Source organism: Monodelphis domestica, chromosome X (assembly GCF_027887165.1).
Source record: "Monodelphis domestica isolate mMonDom1 chromosome X, mMonDom1.pri, whole genome shotgun sequence".
NCBI classification, from domain to species: Eukaryota; Metazoa; Chordata; class Mammalia; order Didelphimorphia; family Didelphidae; genus Monodelphis; species Monodelphis domestica.
In genome coordinates, this window is record NC_077235.1 from 29,396,465 (window position 1) to 29,418,836 (window position 22,372).

Here is a 22,372-nt window from a genome sequence, read left to right on the forward strand (position 1 = left end):
ATCATTATTTTCCTGTAGATTTTTCAAACTCAATTATAACCTTTAGCGTGAGCTTAAAAGCTGATTCTCTCTCTCTCTCTCTCTCTCTCCACCTAACTCCAAATACTAGTGGAAACAATTTTACATTTTATTTTCCCAGCAGTTGATAGATTTCTGTGCAAATCTAGATGTTATTTTTTAAGTTATTTATAAATTGCATCCTAGAGACAAGCAAGGCATTTTACCCCAATTTTCATATGCTTTCTGAAGAATAGCACCATTTAATAAATCAGCTGTGCCAGTCACAAAAGAAGAATCTAACCTGGGAGTTCAGATCTTACCAATGGATAAGCATTCTTTCCTCATTTTTGTTTTCTTCACTGAGAATTTTGAACCAAGTTAACTATCCATTAAAGACAACTGCAGCTACCTATTTAGTAGGTATTTCCCCACAGGATGTGTTTTAAATGGCAGGAAGGGAAAATGTGAAAATAGTATAGGGTGGGAAACGGTCATTAGTCTGATTAATCTGAGTCTTTTCATTGGCTCTTACATGATTTCCCTCTCTGGCCAAGAGAACATCTTCTGCCTTATGGGGATATTACAAGGAAAGCCCTCTGTGAATATTAAAACTCTATACTTTATTCAAGTTTCATTGATCCCTTTTAATATCATCTCCACTCTCAAATACTTCCCTCTCCTTTCCCTACCCCCAAAGAGCCATCACTTCTAACAAAGAACAAAAAGAAAAAAATAAAGAACTCAGCAAAACTAGCCAACAGATTAACTGGCTCTGATGGTTGACACAATGTTCCACCACCCTTTATCATCTCCCACATCATTAAGAAAGAGAGGGAAGTGCCTTTTCCTCTTCTTTTCTCCAGGGCTAACCTTGATTATTACACATCATTCAGCTTTTTATTGTTCTTCCTGTCTACATTATCATCATTGTATACATGGTATTCCTATCTACTCCACTTTAGGTCAATTCAAAACAGGTGCTTCTATAGTAAGTCCTTTACTTCTCTTTTGATTAGATATTTACTAGTATGATCACCTGTGACATAATATTAAACTAGATTTTAAAAATTATTTTCATTTAGGAAAAGCATTGAGTACCACTGAGAACAGGTCTTAAACAGGCCAGGAATTCTTTTCTTTTCTTTTTTTTTAAACTAGGCAACAGAATCATTTTGAAGAGACCTCTAAGAAATGTTCTAGTTTGCCCTTTCTGTGTGATTACATGAGGCAATGAGGCTAATGTTTTTCTTGAACACACACACTCCCCCAAACTTTAACTAAATGAATGTTGCCACCTTCAAAATAGTCACCTTGGAAGGCCATTCATTTGTTCCCCCAAAACTGCTATTTTTCAGAGTACTTTCAGAACTTGGGTGCCTACTCTTTTGGATATTTTGAGAGACTAAATCTTTGACCTCTGGCTGATTCTAAAAATAAAATAGCCACCCTTGAAGACCATTCAGAACCTGTTTGTCAAATAAGTTGAGTAGTCAATTTGGAAAATTCAGCTTTTGCCTTACAATGAGATATAATTGTCAAGTAGCACAACTCTTCTAGGGCAGATCATAAAATTCCTGTGAACCAGGAAACCCAACGTGCCCCTTTGTGACCTAGTCAAATCCAATAAAACAATTTAAAAATAAGTTGAGGACCTGAATAGGATTTTAGAAAAGTTCAGCATGATAGATCTTGGACAATTATTTTATAAGAAGAGAAAATAGAATATTCATCTCTCGGCTGTGTGTGGTAATTTTTAAAAAAACTAACCATGTACCAGAGCATAGAAACCTAGTAAACAAATGCAGAAAAGCAGAAATAGAAAACATATGCTTCTCTAACTCTAAACCAATAAAATTATATTCAGTAAAGGACTTTCAAAAATGTTGAAAGTAATTAGACATTAACTTAATCCCCAAGAATTGGTGGATCAAAGAACAAATCATAGGACCAAGAGATAATTTCATTGAAGAAAATGACAGTGAAATAGCATATAAAAATTGTGGGATAGAGCCAAAGTAATCTGTAGAGGAAATTTTAATCTCTAAACACTTTACAGAGAAAAAAATAGATCAATGAATTGGTCAAGCAACAACAATAAAACCCCAGAAGGGGAGCAGATTTTTTGAAAAACCGAATACACACACAAAAAGAAATTCTGCAACACCAAAGAAAAACAACTGCTTGATTACATGGGTCGAGGGGGAATATGACCGGGGATGGAGACCCTAGATGAACATTCTAGTGCAAATACCAACAACATGGAAATAGGTTCTGATCAAGGACACAGGTAAAACCCAGTGGAATTGCGTGTCAGCTATGGGAAGGAGCAAGGGGAGGGGAGAGAGGGAAAGAATATGATTCTTGTAACCAAGGAATAATGTTCTAAACTGACTAAGTAAATATTTCAAAAAAAAAAAAGAAATTCTTCAAATCAAAGAAGCAATAAAGAAATTTAAAAACAAACCCATCTAGTTGTTAAATAAAACTAGGAACTATTTTAATTTGTTGTTGGAGGGTGGGGTTTGGTGGGGGGGAAAGGCAAACCATTAACTAATCTTGTTTTTTTTAAAGGAAAAACCTCAATACTCAAAATTCTTACTGAGAAAATGAAAAAGAATTCACAACGATGAAGGGGAAATAAAAAAAAATTTTAGACACCCTTTTGCCCAATTAAATATCAATGAAACTGATCACAACATAAAATGATTATTTATAAAAATGTAAAGTATGGGGGCAGCTGAGTAGCTCAGTGGATTGAGAGTCAGGCTTAGAGATGGGAGGTCTTAGGTTCAAATCTGGCCTCAGACACTTCTCAGCTGTGTGACCCTGGGCAAGTCACTTAACCTCCATTGCTTAGCCCTTACCACTCTTCTACCTTGGAAATAATACACAGTATTGATTCCAATACAGAAGGTAAGGGTTTTTAAAAAACAAATAAAAATGTAAAGTGCTGACATTTAACAGAACCATAAGTAGACAATTTAAATAACACCATCTCATTAAAAATTAATTGGACAGGCCATAAATGGACTCTCAAATGGAAAAAGAAAAAAATCAAAATGAGGTGAACTTACAAGTGAATTATATTCAACATTCAAAGAACAACTAATGATATTATATAAACCATTTGTAAAAGTAGAGGGAAAAGGTGTCCTATCAGATTCTTTCAACAAGACAAACATGGTCCAGATAACTAAACCAGGGAGAGATAAAGCAGAGAAGGAAACCTAAAGACCAAAATATTTTATGAATATCTTAAAAATCTATTAGTAAGAGGCTTTAGAATAAGTGGGAAAAGATTTTTTATTGGACCAGGTTGGATATTTATATCAGAAATGTAGGATTAGTTTAATACCAGGAAAATTATTAGTACAATAGAGCACATTAATACCTAAAACAACAAAAATCATGATATATGTTCATATATATCAATTTTAAAATGATTTTATCAAGAAATGTAGAAAAAGCTTCTGACAAAACATAATGCCAATTTTAATTTTTTTAAAGCATGAAAAAAATAGGGATAAATCAACATTTCCTTAATATGGTAAACAACGTTTATCTAAAACCAGGAGCTGTAATAGAGGAATGTTATAAGATCCTGATCTAACTTTAATTTCAAGGAAACTCTAGATGTCTATTATTGCCACTAGTATTTAAATGGTTTTAGAAATCCTGGGCATAACAATAAGACAAGAGGAAGAAATTGAGAGAACAGCAAAGGCAAAGAAGAAATAAAATGATCATTTTTGCAGAGGATCTGATGCTAAGAGAATCCTAGCAAGATAGCTAAAATTAATTTATTACTTAAATTCAGGAAAGCAGTATGATATAAAATAAAGGTGCAAAATCATTGGTATTTCTGAATAATACCAACAGCATCTAGAAATAAGAGATAGAAAAAGAAACTGCATTCAAAATAACTCATGACTGTATAAAATACTTAGGAAACATATATGAATTATATGAACATAACCATAAAGCACTTTATAGGAATGATGGTAGACATAAATAAGTCATAAAATAGTAATTGTTTATGGTTGGGCCAGGCCAATACAATTAAAAATATCTTCTAAAGTAATTTACAGATTTAGTGCCATGCTAAACTACTAAAGGGTCACTTAATAGAACTCAACAAAATTATTATAAAAAATTCACCTGGCAATATGAAAGATCAAGAATCTCGAGGAGTGGATTCTGAGTAATCTAAGGGGTAATATGTGAATGGATGCACAATGAAGCAAGCAGAACCAGGTGAACAGTTTATACAGTGACAATGCTATTAAGGAAAATAAGTTGAAAGATTTAGGAACTTTGATCAATACAATGACCAATCATGACTCCAAAAGATTTATGATACAGCACGCTTCCCATTTCCCGGTATAAAGGCAATGGACTAGAGTTGCTGAATGAGACATATCTTCAGATGTTACCAATGTATGAATTTGTTTTGCTTAACTATGCTTATTTCTTAAAAAGGAAGACCTTTTTGGAAGGCAGGGGGTGGGAAGAGTTGTGGAGGGAGCATAGTAGTACAAAAAAAAAAACTCCATTAATGCAACATGAAAAAAAATACACAAGAGAGCAGTGGGAAGTTCCAAAAAGGACATAGACCAGCAAAGCAGTGTCGTTACTATTGTGTTAACTTTATAATGTACTTAAAAAAACAAGCTTCACATAATAGAGAGTCATGGTTTCATATACAATCCTTTCTCTGTTCTTTGTATATGGAATGTTCATGTTTATTGATGTTTCATTTATAATAAAAAAGCCAATTTTTAAGTAAAATAAAAATAAACAAAATAATAAACTGGCTCTGAAGATAATTTCAATGGAGGGCTTCCAAACATGCTTTGAACAATGGCAACATCTATTCATGTTTGCTTGGATCATGGATTTAGAGCAAGGAGGACCTTAGAGGTCTAGTATACCCCCTAATTTTTTAGAGATAGGAACTAAGGGTGTATGTGAAGACCTAGGTACAAGTCCTACCTCTGACCTATCCTGACTGTGTGACCCTGGGCAAGTCATTTAACCTCTCAATGTCTAGACAGCGACAACTATAAAATGAAGAGAAAGTGCAGAGCTGTATTGGTGGGAGTTTTTTCATCCCAAAGATCCCTTCATCAATAAAATCACAGGTCCATTTCCTATCCATATGAGCAAATATTCTATTTTACAGACTCAGAGTTTAGATTATTGAACTTGCAAAAAAAATAATAGAGTATCTAAAGAAGTCCCTGGGAACGTTTGCATCCCTCCTTTCAGCTTTATTGAGTCATGGGTAACTTTTAGAGAGTACCTCTAGCATAGTTACCTGGTAAAAGCCAGTTCTTCATGACCAGCATCATTTAACAAGTAAGGCTTTCCCCTCTACTGCAGTTCTGACTTCTCTTCTGTACAGATTGCCATGTAGACCATCCCTGTGTGTGTGCCCCATGTCTCTTTCCCCATCAGCCCATGTACCTTTCCCCTCCTAAGTTAGAATCCAACTATCAATTGAATTTTGCATTCTACTATCAGTTGACTTTCGGTACAAGGGGAGCCATTTCATAATCAGAGTCCCTTGAGGAAGGCAGACCACCATTATTAGATTTGTGTAGCTGTACCAGTCTGTCTGTCTATGTCTCTTTGCCCATCTGTCACACTCTGTCTGCCTGTCTACATCTCTGCCCACCTGTTGCTATCTGTCTGCCCTTCTGTTGGACTCTGTCTACGCCTGACCACATTCCTGTGGCCAAAAAAAATCATCACCTGGTGGCCAACCCTCTGGTGATGAACCTCTCCAAATTTAGCTAGGTTGAGACTCAGATGACACCCTGTTCTCAGACACTCCAAGTCTTCCCAGCTTGGTACAGCCTGTCAGAGCTTGAATTGCACTGTTATAGCCTTCAAGAACTCGGGTCGTGTCCATTCCACACAAAGGCATGAGAGGAGGAATTCAGCATAGGATATACTACAACACAGTTAGACACTTACATGTGTGCCAAAGAATGAGAGCAGGCTGTTTATGGGCATATTTTGTAGAACACGATCCAAAGCTTATTGGAAGTATAGCATGACATTCTTTTCCACTTTGGTTATTAAGCCTCATGCCTCGATTTATTCATTTATTTTTGGTCTGGTCTAGACCAGTGAATTTAATGATGTAGAAAACTCCTAATGTGGACTCACCCGTCAATGAAGATTGGAGCCTGTCTGTAATTTGGAGAATTGTCTAGAGTGTTGACAAATAAAGCTACTTGCTCACCTTCCCAAAACTAGCATAGGTCAAAGCAGAACTCAAAAAGTAAGTCTTCCAGTCTCCATGACCACTCTATCTGCAACTTGACCCCAATGCCTTGGTAATTAAAATGAAAATGATTTAAATAAGATTTGGCTTCCACAAAGCCCTTTATTTTTTAAAATCCATTACCTGGGAAGTTAGAAATTCATTATTCTTTTCTCTTTAAATTGCCAGGGAAGGCTGCAAAAGGTAACAGTTTTGTAAAATTGAAGGGATTTTTTGGAAGCCTCTTTGGATTCCCCTATAGCAGTGCTTGGATTACGCTAACCCGATAATCCTTAGCAGTTCTTAAGAGTTTCTTTGTAAATTAAAGGCAAAGTCGACTACTGGTTATTTGTGGTAACGGAGGGTCAGTGAGATGGTATGGCTACTTGAAAACCCCAAATCTCCCATTTATTATTTTATTAAAATTGCTAACAAGTAGCAAAATTATCTGATTTGCTCCCCTCCAGTTGTGTTTATACAATGCTCAAAATGTTTGGATGCAGGACAATTCTGAGGGATTTATGAGAAAGAACACTATCCACATCCAAAGAAAGAACTGTGGGAACGGAAATGCAGAAGAAAAACAACTGCTTGATCACATGGGTCGCGGGGGATACGATTGGGGATGAAGACTCTAAATGATCACCCGAGTGCAATTATCAATAATATGGAAATAGGTCTTGATCAATGACACATGTAAAACCCAGTAGAATTGTGCATCGGCTATGGGAGGGGGTTTGGGGGAAGGGAAAGAAAGAACATGAATCATGTAATCATGGGAAAATATTCTAAATTAATTAAACAAAAATTTTCAAATAAAAAAAAACAAAAACAAAATGTTTGGATACAACATGAAAAATCCAGTCAACTGGTCATATATTTAGCAAGCCTAACTCCCAAATTCTAGATATTGAGGGAGGTATATTTAATATGACCTCTCTATACTTCTCATGGGAATGTCTGGTAGGGGCAGAAAAATAGTACGGCAAGATGAGCACTAAATTCATAATCTTAGAAACTGGATTCCTATCCCAATCCCAAATCTTCTACTTACTAGTTGACCTTCAAAAAGTCCCTTCCCTTCCCTGAGCCTCAACTGTCTGCTCTGTAAAATGAGAGTTGGACTCCATGGTCTCTAAGGTCCCTTCCAGATCCTGTTCTGTAGACCTAGCCTTTCTCATTTTGCTCATGCCTGCCATCTGGTGGAAGTGCCAATGATTGGGGGAAACAACCCCAAGACCAGGAGTAAGAAGGAAAGTCAAAGCGGACAAGGGTTGAGATGATGCAGGAATGCAACACCACCTCCCAAGAATCAAAAGCCAGCTTCTTTGTAAAAGACTTTTTAGAGCACATGGAGTTTCAGATCTTAGAGAAAACTTAAGGGTCTCATCAATCCCTTCATTTTACAGAGAAGGGCATGACTTGCCCAGGGTCAGTGAGTCAGTGGCAGATTTGACAGAAACATGGGTCTTCTGATTTCTGGTCCATGTTCTTTCCATTTTCCAATGCTGGGTGAAGGACCACGTAGGTCTCCATTTCTGCTACATTACAAGACAAGTTTTTGAATGAGAGCTTTAATTTTAAATCTAAGTGAGTAGTAGGTTGTCACCGTGCTGGGTGGTTTTATAAAAAGCCATTACAAAATTTTTTAAATCATACAAATACAGAGACAATAATATGAGAAGAAAAGAGAAGAAAAACAAACTTGAACTGTTCTGTGATCTAATCAATGTGGATATTCCCTCCAACAATGCAAATCATAGTCCAGCTATACCCACCCATCTCATGAGACTCATTTTTAGAGTCAACAAACAATGAGTACAGTGGGAGCCTGTATTTTCTACGTTTTCCTGCCAGCTATGCATTCTACTGTGTAATATTGCTGGCAAAAGCTTACTTGTCCCCTTCTAATATGCTCACCAAAAAAATCCTCAAGGAATGGGCTAATTATTCTCATTAAAATTCTATAGATGGAAAAGTAAACAAATAAATCAGCAACTGTTGATGTTTTCTCGGTTACCTTTTCTTGGCATTCATAAAATCCAAGATTTTTTCCTCTCCCTTGGTATCTTCCCCTCCTTCTCTAGATGCCTTAAAACTGATGTCTTAATGCCTCATAATCATGCTACTTCTATTTCAGACCTCCTCAGTGTAGACTTGGTCTAGTCTAACTGCTTTCCCCTTCTCTTTACACCTATTTCTCTCTCTGTGTACAGTCCCATTCAGGATGGGGATGGTAAAGAGCAAGCATGGTAGCTCAGCTATCCTAGATAATGAAAAGAACTTGCTGTAGAAATCTTTGCAGATTTCTTTTTGCAGATCTTTTTCATCTTTTGTCTGGTTGTTGTCTTCCTTCCAGATTCAACCTTAAATGCCCCAGGATAGCTTTGCTTAGTTGGGTCTTTTGCCAAGCTTTCTTTAAACTGGTTTTACCCTTCATTGCTTCTCTCTGTTTTATGAGGTGATACTGCTCATAATCTTCCACTATCCTCCATAAGATTTTACATACAAGTTTATGTTCTAAGTCAGTGTTGCCCTTGGCTGCTGCATCTCCGGCTTGGCAAGTAAGTCAAGTATTTGCTGGCTAAGGTAGTCTTTAGGCTCTTTTAGCCTCCTTGTTACCACAGTTGATTTACATCAGTTGAACTTCTGTATAAAAATTATTATAATCAACGTCATTGTCCTGAATTGAAGAAAAATGATAAATGACTGGATTGTCTATAAATGCTTACTAATTATATACTGTTTCCAAGACACCTTTTGAACTTCTTTTCAATGTATTTAACATGCATTAGTTGCAGTTGTGGTTGTCTTTAATTATAATATAATTGTAGTCTGTATGAATTTGTTTTATGCTCCTGCTTTCTTTCCTCTACATCACTTCACAGGTCTTCCCATACTTAAAAATGTTTTTAGATGGCAAAATAATATTCCATCACATTCTTGTACCATAATTTGTTCTGTTATTCCCCAATCATCAGGTAGCTGGCTTGTTTCCAGTGTTTTGCTATTACAAATTGCACTGCTAAGAATTTTAAACAGGTCTGTTTTTCCCTGCCAGTAATCACCTTAAAATATAACCTCAGTAGTTTTGCCCCAAACAAAAGTTTATGAATATTCTTGTCATTCATAGAATTCTATATCACATTCCAAAAAAAGGTAAACCAACTCACATCTTCACCAGTAGCATGTTACCGTGCCTAGTCCACTACAGTCACACCAGCAATGAATCTTGTCATATTTCATTATCTTTGCCAATTTGGTGGGGATAAGGCAATGAAGTAGAACCCTAATCTTTACCATGGGCATTTTTCTGATTATTACACATTTTATTCTTCTAATTTTGTATTCTGAATTTGATAGACACCAGATGTAAAGAGCATTTCCTATATACGTCGACAAACAGAAGGAGGGGGTTGTATGTGAAATTATCAATTACTCTTAGGCAGAATTTGCTTTTTAAAAATATATATATAATAAATTCAACATGTAACTTTCAAAGCTCTCCTGCTTGCCTGTTTCCTTATGATCTTCTCTTCTCTAGAATATACTCTTCTGTCCAATCTTTAGAGATTTTAAACATTTTCATGTGCTTAATAATTTGGCCATTTCTTGAGCCTTGCCTTTTACTAGAGCTTTCAATCTTATCAATTTGCATCTCATCCTTACAGGATATTCCTTCTTGGAAATTTTTTGGAGGCAAAAATTGTACCCGGTATGGCATTTTTCCCATTTCCTTCTGCACTGCTTTTCACTGACAAAAGCTTTTTTATTCTTTTGTTTTGCTTTTTAAATATTTTACTTTCTTTTATTTTTTTAAAGTCATAACTAGTTAAGGATGTATTTCCTCTCTAGAGTTTACCAAAAGATATAACAAGTACCCTTTCATCCTCTAGTTTTCTTTATAATATGTTTTAAAAATACTTAAATCACTGATACATTTGGAATTTGCTGGAGTGAATGATGTAAGTTGTTGCTTTGCTTTCAATTTTTGCCAAATCCTGATCCAGTTTTCTTATGAATTTTTGTTGAATAACGAATAATTTCTTGAGTCTTGGGTAATCCTGGATTTAATGAACAGTAGATTATATATATGTACATATTATTATTATTTGTAATTCAATTTAAAAATTAAGCCTTTATCTTCTGTCTTAGAATAAATATTATGGGTTGGTTCTAAAGCAGAAGAGTGGCAAGGCCTAGATAAGGAGGGGAGGTGGTCACACAGGAAGTGTCCCAGGCCAGATTTGAACCCAGGACATTCCTTCTAACGGGCTTAGCTCTCAAAGCACAGAGCCACCTAGCTGCTCATCATTGTCCTTCATTTTTTAAGAGAACCAATAACATCAGAGGATGGTATCTTGAAGTGTGAGTGAATTGGATTTAAGTGAGACAGAGTTGCAGTTTTCCAGAGTCACTGAAGTCCAGTAGCAAAACAAAAGTCAGGATGGCTGGCAATGGTTCAGAATGCAGTGAACAACCTTGGCATACATTAATGTCCAACTAAACTCTAGACGCTCCACAGTACCTGTGCTTCAGTTACTTTTATGATCCTTGGAACAAACTGTACTCGTCTGCCTGTTCCAACAGGGTAAGTCTTCATTTACTTGGAGCAGACACCTCCCTAACTCACAGACAGGTTTGAGGTCTGTAAGCTACCCTCAACCTAGTTTATCCTGTCTGCCAAGTTGTGGCAGTTGTGTATGCTACAGCTTCTTGGAGCCACAGGTGAGAGTTGGGGGAAAGGCAGACACTAAAGATGAATGAGCAGCCCTGAAAAGGGCATTGCAAGTCTTCCTGCCAGAGGTGATAGGCCTCCTTATACAGATAGGTAGGGAGGTAGGTAGGGAATAAGAGGGGGGAGGGAGGAAGAGAGAGGAAGAGAGAGAGAGGAAGAGAGAGAGAGAGAGAGAGAGAGAGAGAGAGAGAGAGAGAGAGAGAGAGAGAGAGAGAGAGAGAGAGAGGAAGGAAGGTAGAGAAAAAAGGAAGAAAAAGAGAGCAAAAAGGAAGGAAGAAAAAGAGGGAAAGAGAGAAAGGGAGAAAGGAAGGAAGGGAGAGAAAGAAAGGAAGGAAGAAAAAGAGAGAGAGAGAAAAAGGGAGGGAGGAAGAGAAAGAAAGAAAGAAAGAAAGAAAGAAAGAAAGAAAGAAAGAAAGAAAGAAAGAAAGAAAGAAAGAAAGAAAGAAAGAAAGAAAGAAAGAAAGAAAGAAAGAAAGAAAGAAAGAAAGAAAGAAAGAAAGAAAGAAAGAAGGAAAGAAAGAAGGAAAGGAAAGGAAAGGAAAGGAAAGGAAAGAAAGAAGAAAGTATGGGAGGAAGAAAGAAAGAAAGGGAGGAAGGGAGGAAGGGAGGAAGGAAGGAAGGAAGGAAGGAAGGAAGGAAGGAAGGAAGGAAGGAAGGAAGGAAGGAAGGAAGGAAGGAAGGAAGGAAAAAGAGAAAAAGAAAGGAAGAGAGAAAGAAAGGGAGAAAGAGAGAAAAAAGAAAGAGATAAAGAAAAAAGAAAGAAGGAAAGAAAAAGAAAAGAGAGGGAGTGAGGAGAGAGGGAGGGAGGAAGAGAGAGAAATATATAGATATACATATATATGTATCTAAAATCAATCATGTAATATTTATTAAGGCATACTATGTATGGGGGCACTGTGCTAAGCATTGGGGAGACAAAAAAGGCAAAAGACAGTCCTTGCCCTTGAGGAACTTACAACAGATATATTTATAAAGAGATAGGAAGACAGCTACCTCCCTGTCTAGCCACATATGTTCATTTTACACAGCCTTATGTGTATATATAGATGTCTCTCTACATATATAAACAGAGATATACACTGTATATGGTTCTCACTTGATATTATCTCATCAAATTACCTACGTTCAAATTCAGTCCCAGGAAGTATGGGCACTTACTGCTTTATAGAATAATTTGAGCTCCTGGCAACGCACATATTCCTTCCTTCTGTAAAAAATACCCCTTGACTATTTTAGACAATTCATTCTTAACGTACGGATCTTCTTATTGTTTTATGTAGTTCTGTGGCCTTGTGCTCCATCCAGCATGAACATTAAATCCAATCGATTGTTTTGGTTAATTGTCATCCTGTCTGTTTTCATTTGACAGAATCATGCACACTGGATTTCTCTCCAGTTGTTTACGTTTTCATTTCTGTAAGAGATGCTTCCTAGTTATTTTCCTAAAAGCCCTGTGGCTTTGTACATTAATTCCCAGCTATGCAATATATCTCTAATCATAATTTGGAATACTTTTTGTACCATTTGTTCTCTTTCTGGGGGGATGATATATGGAAACGCTGATTTTCCATCTTGTACCTTGGGTGAAATCATCTCTTACATAACTTGGGAAATTTGTTTTGCTGTTTTCTCTAAAACAAACCATCATCTATCATGCACAAATAGATAGTGAATAAAACAACTTGAAACAGACATGGCTCTGGCCTAGCTGGCAATTACTGATCACAAATAACAGACATGAAAGAACATTAGAAGAGTGTACAGAGGCAAATAGTACTGAGTGTTCTCAGGAAAAAAATCACTGAATTCTCTGGCCATTTTACACAGTACTTTGCCTTATTCTGTCAACCGACTCTTACTTTTTCACGTAGCTTTACCATCACAAGGATCTTAAAGGGAACTTTCACTTGAGACAGTGCTCACTTGAGAAAGAGTGGCAAATAGCATTAATGCTGTGGCTTGGTGTTGTTTTTGAATACCCTAAAAGTCAACATCATGTCCCATAAGTTGTACATCAAGTTTTAGGTTGCTGAGAAACTCCCTTAGTAGCCCTGTGGGGGATGGACACAGCAGTAAGCCTTTACATAAAAGAGTGTTCTTCAGAGTTGTTATGCTTTTTAAGAATTAAACTTGATAATAATCATAGCAATATCTTCTGGTAAGTGAGTAGGCCCTCCCGTAGTGCCTCTATTTTCCCTGACTTAATTGGCACTTTGGGCCTTTTTAATCAATTAGATTCAACATTTCAGGACCCAACTTGCTCCCTTTTTGTAGAATTTCCCTTGCCTGCTCCTTGGTAAAGGAGACAGCTGTAGCCTCTGGGCCCCCGGGGCTTTGCACCTAGCAATCGGGGTAAGCATGTCATTCCTAAATTGTCACTTCCCACTTTAGAGATTACCAGCTGGCTGATCCCCTTTCGAGATGGTCCGAAAAAAGAAATCCAAGCTGAAGAAAGAGAGTTTGCCCAGTTAGAGGAGGTAGAAAGAGAGAGTGGCTTTATTGGAGGCCCCAGATCATTTAGTGACCAGAGACGTGGCCACTGTTCAGGGCAGTGCTTTCCAATATGTGTTCTAGGAGCACTTGGACATTTCTGCTTTGAGTACTCCAGGGCACAGAAATCTCTACCTCCATTGATAAAAACTGGCAGTGGGGATGGGAACATGGTGCCAAAGTCTTTGATAGTAATGAAGAGAAGCTATCATTTATTAGATCTTTGCTTATGCCTTATGTCCCTACTGAACTACAGTTCCACGAAGGAAAGAATCCTGTCTAATCTAAATGTTGGCTTTTCAGTCAATACCCAGTGTAGCCCAGTGCTTTGCCCATAGCAGGATCTAAAGTAATGCTTGCTGAATAAGGAGTGGCACAGATCAATCAGGAGGTCGTCCCACCCAGGGAGGTCAGAGGGGAAATGTTCAGAGATGGAGAAGGAAGGTAAAGTGGGGTATGTGGCATGGGGCAGGATTTGCCAGCATAAAACAGGAGGCAGAGCATGACAAATTCCATCTGGGACACTTACTGGCTATATAAGCATGGGCAAGTCATTTGTACTTGTTGAGCCTCAGTTTCCCTATCTGGAAAATGGGAAGAATAATACCAGTAGGATCTTACCTCACAGGGTTCTTGTTAGACTTACATAGGATAATATATGGAAAATACTTTGTAACCCTCAAGGCACTACAGCAGCATTAGACATTATTTTTGTTGTTTCTGCCTCATGACATCCTAGTGGCAATCTTTGGCCTGTTTCACCTTGGGACTCAGAGATAAATTTTTTTATAGAATTAGAAAAAACTATCACAAAGTTCATTTGAAAGAACAAAAAAATCAAGAACATCAAGAGAAATAGTGAAAAAATGCAAAGGAAGGTGGCCTTGCAGTCCCAGATCTCAAACTATACTATAAAGCAGTGGTCATCAAAACAATATGGTCCTGGCTAAGAGACAGAAAGGAGGATCAGCGGAATAGATTTCGAGCAAATGGCAGTAGCAAGATAACGCATCATAAACCCAAAGATTCCAACTTTTGGGACAAGAACCCACTATTTGACAAAAGCTGCTAGGAGAATTGGAAAATGGTATGGGAGAAATTAGGCTTAGATCAACATCTCACACCCTATACCAAGATTAATTCAGAGTGGGTAAATGACTTAAATATTAAAAGGGAAACCATAAACAAATTAGGTGAACATAGAATAGTATATCTGTCAGATCTATGCAAAAGGAAGGAATTTAAGACCAAGCAAGAGATAGAAAACACTACAAAATGTAAAATGAATAATTTTGATTATTTTTATAATTTATAATTTTATTATATTTAATTACACATTATAATTAAATTAAAAAGTTTATGTAAAAAAAGCTATCAGTATAGCTCATCCCCAAGGCAGAACTGAGAGTTGGGGCAGAGGGTGATTCTGGAGGGCCTGGTTTTAATAGGGAAAGGGGGACAGATGGCTAAATACCCACATGGGATAAATTCAGGGGTTCTGGTAGATGGCCAGGTGGAATCTGAAGGATGTAAAGTATGGTTTGGGGCCAGCTAGATATAGACGGTTTGTACTCTTGCTTTGCCTTATAAAAGGATAACACATCTATGTGTAAGGTTAGACCAAAATCTATGCTAAAATCAGAGCAAAGATGAATTTACAGCTTTGGTACAATAGAAATCACCCTGGGTTTGGGGTGATTTCAGATTTCCCATGAGGGTTTGGGGCTAAGCAGTGCTACTCTTCTCCAACTTGTAGTTGTTCCTCCATTAGACATAACTCAACCACTCAAGCTTGTGCCTTCCAGGCTGCCTACCTTCCTTGTCCTCCTAGTTTCTCCTGCCCTCGTAGGTAACCAAACATCATTCTCAGGGCTTAGAGGCCAACTTGCAAGTTCAAGAGATCTGGATCTAGCTGATTGACAATCAAGGGGAATTTCTTCATCAGAGAAAATTCTCCGGGAAGGTGATCATGAATGGTTTGGACAGTGCAGAAGTGAGGTGAAATGTGGCCATGCCTATTCAGCAGTCTCACAAACTGTCTTCTGTTCTGCCGGGGTTTACATATCAATCTCAATATCAAAGATATTGAACAGCAGTTATAAATTAAGTGACTGAACTCTATTTAAGTTATTCTGGGAATGTGTGATTTGAGTCTTTTAGCATTTTTGGCCTATAAGAAACACAAATCTGTCAGATGTCTGATTTATATTGTATACTGAGGACCTTTCAACTCTCTCCCTTTTGAGGAGGCCCTAGAAATGATCCTAAACCCAAGGGTTAAGCAATTTTCCTACTGTTTTGGGGGGTGGAGATGGGGGGGCTGTAGTAGCCAAAGAATATGAGAAAAAGGAGTCTGACCTATCTTCTAAATGTCCAGAATCTCATACAAGTGAATATAGTCCAACTATGATAGAGGGGGCAGTTGGGTGGCTCAGTGGATTGAGAGTCAGACCCAGAGACGGGAGGTCCTGGGTTCCAATCTGACCTCAGATACTTCCCAGCTGTGTGACCCTGGGCAGCTCACTTGACCCCCATTGCCTAGCCCTTACCACTCTTCTGCCTTAGAACCAATACATAGTATTGCTTCTAAGACCGAAGGTAAGGTTTTAAAAAAATAAGTCTATGGTGTGTAAAGCATAGCACCTAAAGACCCATTGGTGGCTTCTTAATGTTAAATTTGTTTTCTTTTGTATTATGTATCAGAAACTAAAGCTGAAAATCCCAGTTAGTATTGCTAAACTGTTGTATTAAATCTTTCATTTGGCTCCAATGCAAAATTCCACCAGGAGGTGGCTCTTGCAACAAAAACAAATAGCTTACATCAAATAAAGCTATCATTTGATAGGTTTAACTTTAACACATTCAATATAATTCCTTTCCACGACTTTGCTAGGCATGAGGAATAGAAAAACAAAAATAGTCCTACCCTCAAGTGGCTTACACTCTATATCAATTGAATATTGAAAAGTGTCATCTGTCTTAAGTTTTCATTTTAAAACCTGGGGGGCATCTGGGTAGATCAGGGATTGAGAGCCAGGCCTAGAGACAGGAGGTCCTGGTTTCAAATGTGGCCTCAGCCACTTCCCAGCTGTGTGATCCTGGGCAAGTCACTTGACCCCCATCGCCTAGCCCTTACCACTCTCCTGCCTTGGAACCAATACACAGTATTGATTCCAAGATGGAAGATGAGGGTTTAAAAAAACCTTCCAGGAAAATAGCTTCAAGGGCACATAAAAGCCAAGGCCTTGAGGTCACTAGCTGTTTTAGCAATACCAAAGGATCGACTTCCATCCCACAATTTTAATCCCATTAGTTTACATTATCACTATTATTAATTTCTTAGACTAAACAAAATCAAGAGAGGAAGGTACTTTTAAGAACAATGGAGCTAAATAAAACAATAGAAATCAGGAGTTCTTGTTCCTGACATCAATCATGTATCCTAGAATAAATAATTTAAACTCTTTAAAACTCAGTATCCTCACTGATAAATTAGGGGTGATAAAACAAAAGAGAGGATTTGTGATGAAATGGACAGAGATTCAGCCTTGGGAAAAGTGAACTAGTGATTTTGTCTTTCCTCTGACACATCCTGGCTGTGTGTTCCTGGATGAGTCTTTTAACTTCTCTCAGTGCCCTAGGCAACTCTCTAACAACAGAAGTTAGAGATGGAACACTGACCATACAAAAGGGAATTCCTACACCTGTGAAATCCCAATATAAAAATCATATTCATCACTTCTCTACTCCTAATTACTGTTAATCAGCTACGAAAGGCAGTTATTTTTGTCCTCTAACACAGTTAGTTCATAGAACATTAAATGTAAAAACAGTACAGATACTTGTCCCAGGACTGTTTCTATCTGAACTCCATGAAAAAAAAAGATGAGAGTGAGATGATGAGGATGATGATACCTAATAAAATAGACAACAAAAACAACACTGATATTTCAAATAGTTTTGAAAAGGAGATAGAAATACTTGGATTGGAATTCCAAAAAGGCCTTTTAAAGTTTGACATCAAGAATTCAATAGCAGAGCCATTATACCCCAAACAAAATAATTTTGAATAGTTGGTTTTCTTCTACAACCATCAGAAACAAATGTGTCCACCCACAGGATTTGATGGAAAGTGTAAAAAGATTTTAGGACCAGCATGCAATAGTGTATGTAGCAGCAATTGCTATGGTAAGGACCAAAGGAGGTAAAGTGAAGCTTCAAGGATAGATGCCAAACACCAACCACTGTGGCAAAGACACAGCTACTGAAAAGCACTAGATTGTATCAATACCTAGTTTGTACATGTGGTAGACTATTTGAATGCCAAATTGTTCGGTTGAAGGCAACAACAATGAACATATGGAAAGGAATGCAGAAAACAAAAGTATATCAAAATATTGGCTTTCCTTAAGTAACAATTGAAAACAAAAACCACAAAGTTAGGGAGATACATAGAGCCAAAGTAAACAATTCAGCCTCACTCAAAACTCTACTACAAAGACTTGAGAAAGTTTTTTAGACGAGGCAAGATCTAACCCTCAAAGAAGGAGGATGTAGAACAATTTGTAGTTTTATATAAGACTTTAGGAATTTGTTGTATAGAAGTCCTTAAGAAATCTAAGGCAAGAGGGGGCATCTGGGTAGCTCAGTGGATTGAGAGCCAGGCCTAGAGACAGGAGGTCCTGGGTTCAAATCTGGCCTCACACACTTCCCAGTTGTGTGGCCCTGGACAAGTCACTTCACCCCCACTGCCTAGCCCTTACCACTCTTCTGCCTTGGAACCAATATACAGTATTAGTTCCAAGATGGAAGGTGAGGGCTTAAATAAAAAAATTTTTTAAAAGAATGAAATCTAAGGCAAGAAAAATGCAAACTGGACCAAGAGAAAACCATAAAGCTCACATACAATTAATACAATGAACAACAGAACAGTTCTGCCAAAGGAAAGAATGAACTGGTTTCTCTGAAAAAGTGGAAATTGGTTGAAATGGATAAGATCCATAATATTGGCTCAAATGCTTCACGGTCACATGTGAATGACTAGCAATGTGCATAGCTAGCTTTCCCTCCCACTTTTCTTAAGAGGAGACATAACATTGTCATTTTCAGAAGGTGGGAACACCAGCAACCCCTTCAAATATAGGCGGCCACCTTCCTATAGTTTCTACTTAGCATTTTTAGTTTGAATCACTTAAAAAGAAAACCACGTAAGTGCTTCCAAGAAAACAATATATTGGCTGAGAAGCAGAATGAGGATGCCAAAAAGTCCCAGGGGTATAAACATCAACTTCTAATTGACTCAGTAATAATTTGACAAACTTCCATAAAACGCCATAACATAATTCGTACCTTTGCTGGTTTTCATGATGCCTTTGATTCTGTTCCTCACTCATGGATTATTCAAGGCCTGCAAATGTAGAAAAAAGACCTAAGCAAAGGGAGAATGCTAGAGTATTTCATGTCTGCATGGAAAACTATTTTCTATTGAAAACATATCACCGATACAATCAAGTCAAGAAAAAATGATATAAACCACAGCATTTTTTTTTCAGGGAGACAATATAAAATCATTATAGCATGGCTTAGCTTTAAACCCATGGTCATCTCTCCCAACTAGAACTAAAGAAGACTTCTAAATTAAAGAGGGAGTTGAAGCAAAACAATTTTTATTTAGTAACTTAGGGTGCATGAATGACAACAACCTGTTTGACTCCATGGCAAAATGCATTCAATGACTCCTTAATTGAACAAATGACAGTCACATGAATTTGTTGTAGAAATGGAGGTTTTTAAAAAATTTATTTAATTAGTTAATTTAGAATATCTTTCCACGGTTACATGATTCATTCTCTTTCCCTCCCCTCCCCTCAAACCCCTTCCATATCTGATGTACAATTCTACTTGTGTCATTGATCAAGACCTATTCCCTTATTGTTGATAATTGCAGTAGGGTGATTGTTTAGTGTCTACATCCCCAATCCTATCCCCATCGACCCATGTGATCAAGCAGTTGTTTTTCTTCTGTGTTTCTACTCCCACAGTTCTTCCTCTGGATGTGGAAAGCTTCTTTCTCATAAGTCCCTAAATGGAGGGATTTATGAAGGCAATTCAGGACCAGTTTATTGTCACCAGAAATTATGGAAGGATTCTTTAAAGAGCGCAATCAATGTAGACTATTCAGGGAAATGGTACAAACTTGGCAACACATCAAAATTTAGCATCTACCAGAAAGCATTTATTAAGCAGTCAACAAGAATTTATTTAGCACTTGCTGTATACACTGAAGGCACTGTGCTAGCAAGACAAGAATGCTTGGATTTTCAGGAGCATATATCTATTGAACAGAGTCAGACACACCTACAAGTAAGACACTGGGGAATGGAAACTGGTTTATTGTGGAAATCTGTAAAATTGCTATTTGTAATGTGATTTGGCTTCTGACTTCATCACTGAAACTTCGCTTTACAATGTTACTAATGATCTCTTAATTACTAAGTCTCACTTCCTCTTCTCCATCTTTATCCTGCAGTCTTTGGCCCTAACAACCACCTTCTCCCATCTCCTCTCTAGGTTTTCCTGATGCTCATCTCCCTTGGTTCTCTTAGCCATCTGAAGGCTCTTCAGTCTTATTTGCTGATTCTTCATCAGTGTCATGACCACTAACCAGGGCTGTCCCCCAAGGTGCTTCCCTGGGCTCTCTCCTCTTTTCTCTCTATTCTTTCATTTGGTGATCTCATGGGCTCACATGGGTCCAATGATCATCTCTATGCAGATGATTCCCAGATCTATTAATACAGCCCTAGGTTCTCTCCGAACCTCCACTCTGCCATCACCAGCTACTTGTTGGACATGTTAAGCTGCATATTCCATGGGCATCTCAAACTCAATATGTCTAAAACAGAGCTGATCTTTTATCCCAAACGCACTCCTTTTCAGAAACTCATCAATGTGCAGATCATCACTATCTTTCCAGGTGCCCAGGGTCACAAACATGGTGCCATCTTCAACTCCTTACTCTCCCTGAGCCCACATATCCAATCTGCTGCCAAATCTTGTTGTTTCTTTCTTTCTCTGCAACTTTTGTAAATGCCACCTTTTCTCTACATCCATGGTTATACAAATTCAGGCCATCTCATCCCTCCTCACTTTTCTTTTAAAAACCCTTGCCTTCTGTCTTTGAATTAATACTGTGTACCCATTCCAAGGCAGAAGAGCAGTAAGGACTAGGAAATGGGAGTTAAGTGATTTGATCACAACTAGGAAGTGTATGAGACCAGATCTGAATCTACAACCTCCCGTCTCTAGGCCTGACTCTCAATTCATGAGCCACCTAGCTTCCCCCTCCTTCTCACTTTTCAATAGCCCCCTACATGGTTGCCTTGCCTCATGTCTCCTCCACTCAGGTGCCAAAGTGATTTTGCCAAAGTTCAGATTTCACTCAGTTACCCTTCATTTTTATCTGAGACAAAATTGAAGTTATGGTATTAAAATCTTTTTATAGCCTGCTTTCTCTCTCTGTCTCTGTCGCCATGTTACATTACTTGCTTGTATGCACTCTTCATGTTCTATTTGTTGATCGCCACACATGACATTCCAACTCCAGTCTCTATACTGCCCCTCATATGTAGAGTATTCTCTCTCCTCACCCCACTCCTACCTCTTAGAATCCCCGGCTTCCTCTGAGACTCAATTCAAGTACCATCTTCTTCAGGAGATCTCTTCTGGTCCCCCTCAGCTGTGAATGCCTTCTCCTCTAAGGTTACCTTCCATCAACTCTGCTTGATTTTGTATTTACACAAATGTTTGCTCTCTCATTAGAATGTAAGCTTTTTGAGGGCAGGGCCTGCTTTTTCTTTTTCTTCACATACCCAGGGCCTAAATTAGCATAATGCCTGGCACATAGCAAGCTCTCGATAAAGGCTTGTTGATTGACTGATAGACATCTAAGATACTTGGAGACCAAAGTACAACAGATATAATCTCTTTGAGGGCAAGGCTTTTTCTGCCGTCTTTTTCTTTTTCTCCTAGTAGGTGCTTAATTAATGCTTGTTGACTTGAAGAGCAGCGCACCAAAAGAAAGGATCAAGGTGAGCTCCCTTTGAGTAAGAAGTCAGAAGGGGGCACTCGAACCTTTGGAAGCTCACCAGGCGAGGCAATACTAGCTAGACCTCTCAATAGTGAATAGATACAATGATGAAACCACATTATTACTGTTTTCAAATAATTATTGGGTGTTCCTGTTTAAGCAGTTACAGGAAACGCTTCCTCCGAAGATAGCAACCTGAGTTTCAGGCTTGGCTATTTCTATTGAAAAAAAAAAAGTTCCTTGCCTAGAACTCGAATTTGCAGTGCAGGCAGATGTTGAGGTTTAGAACTGGGGTTAGAGCTCCCCAACCACTCTTCTATTGCTTCTACCAAGATGTACAAGCTACCATTTACACAGTACTTTCAGCTTCATCCATGTTCTGCCCAAATTGGGTCCTCTGGAGCTCCCAACAATCCTGCAGAATCGCCACCATCAGTATCATGAGGTTCCTTTTACAGATGTGGAAAATGAGGCTTAGAAAGGGGTAGCAACAACTCACCAAGGTTCACTGAGCTAGTGGATAGGAAGGTAAGAGAGAAAGCCAGGTCCCTGCTGACTCGGAGATGAGCACTCCTCCATGCCCCCATGCTCACTTGGCTGCTGTGTTCAAGGACCATCCTATCTGGGAAGGGGTAGGGGGAGATGCCTTTGCCGTATGTGGGCGCCATGGGGAAATGACTGTTGAATAAAAGGAATTTTCAGATTTTTTTGCTATTTATTAGCACCTCCCCTAAGACATTCGGTGGGGTTGGGAGAGATGGGGAAGGAGAAGGAGAAGGAGGAAGTG